The sequence below is a fragment of the Chondrus crispus genome, genomic scaffold (assembly GCF_000350225.1).
Source record: "Chondrus crispus Stackhouse genomic scaffold, scaffold_186, whole genome shotgun sequence".
Classification (NCBI taxonomy): Eukaryota; Rhodophyta; class Florideophyceae; order Gigartinales; family Gigartinaceae; genus Chondrus; species Chondrus crispus.
Genome location: NW_005179055.1, coordinates 127,060 through 133,059, shown reverse-complemented (window position 1 = coordinate 133,059; position 6,000 = coordinate 127,060).

Below are 6,000 nucleotides of genomic sequence, written 5' to 3'. Positions count from 1 at the left end.
AAAAGTCGGCATGGCTGCCGCAGACGGCGCACCGGCGGCACTCGGGTTGGCCCCGGCGCCGTCTGAGTCGTATGGGTCGCAGATGACACCCCCCGAGGGGGCATAAAGACCGCGCAGTACCGGCGCGCTCGCGTTGGTCCCGCGCACTCCCGCCGGAGGGGCAGCTCGCAGCTGGTCGCGCTCTTGGCGGTACCGATCGCGATCGGCCGCCGCGCGCTCGTAGGCGCTGGCCTGTACCCGAGCCTCCTCCCGCAAGGAGTGGGCCTCGCGCTGTGGCTGCTGCCACGCCAAGGAGAGCGCGTCACGTTCCCCGGTGATACGACGCGTCTCCGCGCTTCGGGCAAGGAACCACTCTACCAGTGTGGAGAGGAGAGCCCCCACGGTCCACGACCGCTCGCGGGACGCACTCAGCACCTCGGCGAGCGCGGGAATACCCTCGATGTCCCTCCTCGAGAGGCCGAGGTCTCGAACCGCCACCCCCAGGGAACCGGGAACCCCCGGAGGATGAAGAGGCGGCATCGGAGCCGTCGTTTGGGTCCTCGTCGCGACTTGCGACCCGGCACGAGTGCCGAGAGGAACGGAAGGCGAGAAGCAAGGAGGTTGAAGACTCGAGAGGACCGGAGCTGCAGTTACCGCGTCCAAATCGCGGTATCGCTTGCGTCGAGTTCGCCCCGATTCAGACCCCACTCCGCCGCGCTTGCCGGCAGCTCGACCGAAGTCGAGCCGGCCGTCGGGCGCGCGACGAAGGAGTCGGAGGTCAAGTCGTAAGAGAGCTATGCGCTCTGGCCTCCGGTCGTGTAGTCGGTCCAGTACCGGTGGTTGCGCTCGCTCACCTCCGCTGCTCTCGTCATGAGGACGACCACTGCGCGGAATGACCAACGTACGTGAACGGACACGCGCTCGAGAGGGTGTATAGGAGCGTCCGGAAGGCCCGGCGTCACTCGCTCAAGAAACGCTATCGTGTCGGGCGACTGGAGAAACACGCGTCCGTGCGCACCAACCTCGGCCATAAAGGCACATCACAGAGACAAGGCCCACTCCCGCTCGAAGTTATAGACCAACCGGGAGTGGGAAGGGTGCTGCGGATCGAGACCCGCAAAACCAAAGTGCTTGAGGGCCGGCGGGAGGAGGGGATGGACCCCTAGCGACGGAAAAGACGCCCGGACCGAGAAGGGCAACGCGGGGAAATCCTCGATGGATAAGCCGCGTTCGAAAGCCGCCGAGGAGTAGACGCGCCCGTCCTCCTCGGCGGAGTGACGGTAGACGGACCAGTCGTACTGCGCGATCCCGATGGCATACAAGCGCATCAATGAGCAAGCTGATGTTTGCAGCGCGACCCGAGGCTTCGTGTAGCCGTAGGGGCGCGGAGTCACGTACAGACCGGGGATCTCGGGAAGGATGAAACGATGAGCGTCGACTGCGCTCCGACTATACAGGAATAACGCCATCTTGTCGATGTAGAGCACCTCGTCGACACTGTCGGCGAATGTGTGATCCCCGGGGATCTCCTCGGGGATCTGATACACAATGCCGTTGCCGCCCGACACCAACCGCCCAAGGGCGGCCGAGGCCGCCTCCAAAAGGCCTACGTCGTGTATCTGCCGGATACGCCGCTAATCAGGGCGAAGCTGAGGGCGTGTGAGTAATTCGCCGAGGGTGATACCGGTACGGCTGTAACGAAGCCAGCCGTACGGTAGCTGCTCGAGAGGGAGAGGAGCAGAGCGCTCTAGAGGTGACCCGAACCATCTGGTGGTTGACGACACGAGGCCTGCCTCGCGTGATCCGTCGACACGGACCCCCTCGCCGACCGTATCGGGGCCGCGGTCGCCAACGGGTGCGACGCGCGAACCCGGGGATCCCGGGAACGAGATGCCGGGTCCCTGCGATAAAGGACCCGCACTGCGAGGACGGAGGGCCTCAGAGAGGCCAGCGGGAGGAGTGACCGAGGAGTGACCGGCGTCGCGACGCCGGGGTCCAACTCTGGCCGACGCGGCTCGTCGGCCCCCGACGCTGGCAACGGCGCCGCCCCTGCCGGCGCGAACACCAAGGGCGTACGAGCGGGCCGCGACTTCTGGAACGCGATGACAGGCGCCCCCGTAGGAGCCACGGGACCCACGGAGGGGGGAGTACAGACACCCGCGGCATCGGCCGCCGCGGTGGACGGACCGGTAGCGTTCCCCGACGAGGCAGGAAGCGGAGGTGTCATAACACGAGGAGCAGCCGGCGCACGTGACGAGCAAGAGGGCGTGCGCGAGTGGAAGCAGAGGAGTCACGAAGTGGAAAGGAGGGATTATCGGGAAGACAGCACGCGACACCCCTCGCCAAGGGGGATTGCTGCAACTAAAGCTACCACGACACGCGACCGCGGACGGTCACCCTTAAGGGGGGGGGCCGTGTGGTATAACCCCCCCTGGGGCTTTATTTTAGATTCGATCAACTCAGAATCGGATCAGTTACTGTAGGGCTCGATGCTCTACAGTACCACCACGTGTACCCCCAAGTACAGGGGGCGCACGTGTACACGTGTACGCGCGGAACCGAAGAGCGCACACACGTGTACTGTCAGCCCCGATGGCTGACAGTTTTACAGTTTCGACCGACCGCTACAGTACGTCGCTACAGTACATCGGTACTGTACTATTATGATAGGTTATTATGTACATTAAATATGGAGCGGACCGGCGGCGGTGGAGGAGGACAAGCACGGACTTGTCACCCACCGACCGTCAAGGTCCGACTTCCCGCTTATTCTAAGGTCGCGCTCCCTAACTACCTTAGAGCGGCACCGGTTGAGGACGCGCGCGGTACGCCCACGAGTCGGCTCCGCCTCCCCCCGTCGGTACTGGATCGTTACCCAGTACCGCGCCCGGGCGTCGAGGCGTCGAATCGCTCGCGCGTACCGGCGTCCTCCCCGTTCCCGCTCTACCACGCTACCCGGGCCCGCTGCCCGGTGCCGTTACCTGGTGTCCCGCTTCACCCCCGTCTTCTCGTTCGGACGGGGTCTACGTCGAGCTGTGCATACACCCCTCTCCGCTGGGGGTGTTTATGCTACACTCCATGACACCTTTTTCACGCGCACGGTAAGCTGTTCTGGTCGAGAAGCCCGTCTCGTCAAGGTTAAATATCTGCTCTCCACTCTTGATTCCGTACTCGTCGTAGGCCTGCTACAAGCCTGCGTAATGTTGGGCAATGTTCTCGGGGCACATCGCAATGGCCCTGGTTTTTTCGAGATTGCAGCGGCGTTTGAGCGAGAGCGTGGGGTTTCGCCTGAAGAACCCCGATTATCCCCGGACGGAGGTTAACATCGCTCCTCTGGCAAGCGTTCTCAAAAGTGCCGCAAGAGGTCCTTGAGTCCTTCCTGAGATAAATGTGTGCCATTGCGCGCGGACGCTATGGCAGAGTCCGTGATAAGGACTGCTTCTTCCCGACGCGACGTGGTGGGATGCCCGGCGATTTTTGGGATCCGTTCTAGCGCATTGCAGTATACCCTGAATGACCAAGGCATGTCAAACAGGCGAGCCGCGGCGCTCGGAGAGTCCTTTTTGTTGATGACGTATCGACGGGTGTTGTCCAACCGAAGGTCTTTGTCAGACTTTGGGAGGCGTCGGAAAGGGGTAGAGTGGACTATCGGGATCGGGGGTGGTTGCGTGTGAGAGTAGCAGACGGGCTACTTCGGGGCTGAGGAGGGTGCTTCATGGGGAAATTCATGGATGCTGATGGCTCAAGTGTTGTCGATTTGGGCGCGGGAATCTGGTGTGGACAAAGAGAGGGCGGGGAATTCGAATATGCAATCAGATTTATGCGGCATCTATTGGTGTTTGAGATATTCGCTCACGAGTGCTCGTCATGCCCGGCATGATAACTTTATGCAAAAGTTTAATAACTAATCCGGTTAGGAATGCAGTAATGGTTTGAGAATGGGGTGTCCGATGATAACCACACGTTTTGGTGTATAATTTCTGTTATCCACCGACACAAATACACCTTGAAATACACCAATAAGTGCCCAATGTTATTTTAAAACTAGATTGATTCAGCCAATGAGTGTGTCAGGTGTATTCACAGCTCTACTTTCGGCCCAATTGCCCCACTCCTGGATTCTGGACACTCTCCAAGTACTGTACCCGGAGTTCGAGATACTGATACAGTAGCTGGTTCCACCGAAAGTGCTGGGGATACTAATGACAGTTTCTAAATCGTGGTCTATATTTTCGAATACGTGGTGTATATTTTACCCAACTGCTAGACTTGCTCTAATAAGAGAAGTTTTGTTACGTACCAATCTTATTTTGGAAGTTTTGTTGCGTACCACTTTTTATGAGCACCTTTTCTTAGGAACGCTACACCCGAATATCGCAAATAGTCTAGGCTATACTATTCAAAATTCAACGTCAAAACAGACCCTCACTGATTTTACTGCAGCCTATGCTAATATGTGCAACGACACTATATAGGACAAACGCAATTAGCATAGACTAATTATTTAAATATATTACAATAGTGCAGGCTACACTATTACCTCGTTTACTGAATGGGCCAATCAAATCACGAGCAACATACCTCGTCGACAGTTATTCTCTTTATAGGTCATCAACAACTGGTGCTCCCTCAAAGTGTGTTCGGTATTTGTTAACAATCTCCTGCAGCTTCGGGAAAAGCTGTCGTTCCTCCCACTGCCCATTGATATTTAAAGCAAGACCAGTCCGTATCATCACCTTTCGTGCGAAACGAATGCCGTCTCTGTCGCGCATAGCATTGACCTCGCGAACTGCAGCGGCAGCAAGACGAAGATAAAAGTATTTGCCTGGGTTAGGAATTTTCCCTGAACCCGGCGCAAACCCGTCCTTCATGATCACCTCCATCTTGTACTTATCCCAACGCGACCTCCATGCATCCTTTAATTTTTGAATAACAAATGAGTCCACTGGCTGGATCAAATCTGTCGCATTGGGTGGGAAAAATCGCACTTCAGTGTTGATAGAATTCAATGGCGTCGCTAAATTTGTAGATGCTCCATGTCCACTGCAGTTGTCTACAAACAAAATACGCTTGCGGCCATGAGGAAGAGGCCGGATGACCTTTTTCTCGGAGAGCTACTGGGGGAAGACGGTTCCATCCATCCAACCTTTAGGCCCAGAACGGTACGAAACCGCGCGGACATTGTCAGGAACCCGTTGTATAGGATAACTTCTATTCGCGTTTTGGAAAATCATAAACGGAGCTTCAATAATTGCGTCCCTACAGCCTGAAATCCTTACCATCATAGACATTCCCTCAGAGCCAGAGACAACATCAGAATATTTAACCTCTGAGTCGCCACACCTCCCCAATGTCCTATGGTTATCGAGGTTGATAAGGAAGTGCATTTCATCTGCGTTACAGGTATCATTCTCGTCAATAGCACACGAGCGAAAATCCCTAGCAACGACTCCGAGGTGGAACGCAACATCTCGCTCAGTCTGTGCCTGCTTCGCTGCTGACACCATACGTTTCCCAGTTTGCGCTCTGCTGACAATATGATATCGGTTCATGAACCCCTGTACCCAACGTGAAGTTATCATATCGACAATTGATTTTTGTGATTTTTCGTCTATCATATTTGTAAGATAATCTACATTGCTGGACTCCTTCACGAGATGCAATGCGAGATGACGTAGCAACTTAGCACTGAATTTCAATCCTGTCTTCAACCTATCAAAATCTTCCAGAAGCGCAATATGCAGAGCTTCAACCCAGACGGCACGTTTGCGCCCTCTTCCCGTCCGAGCCTTGATATACACTCGTTTGAATCCCACTCTTGTGACCCGGGTTATCGAAAAAGGTATACCACGGTTGTCCACACTTCTCGAATAGGACAAAAATTCTTCTCGCGCCGCCCAGAGCCTGCTCGCCTTCCCGCTGTTCGCCTTTGCATTACCTCTGAACAGCATGGGGAAGCGACGAATGGCACGGGATGCAATGTGTTTCGCGCCATCTGTGCTTGCGGCGTCAACCATCCAT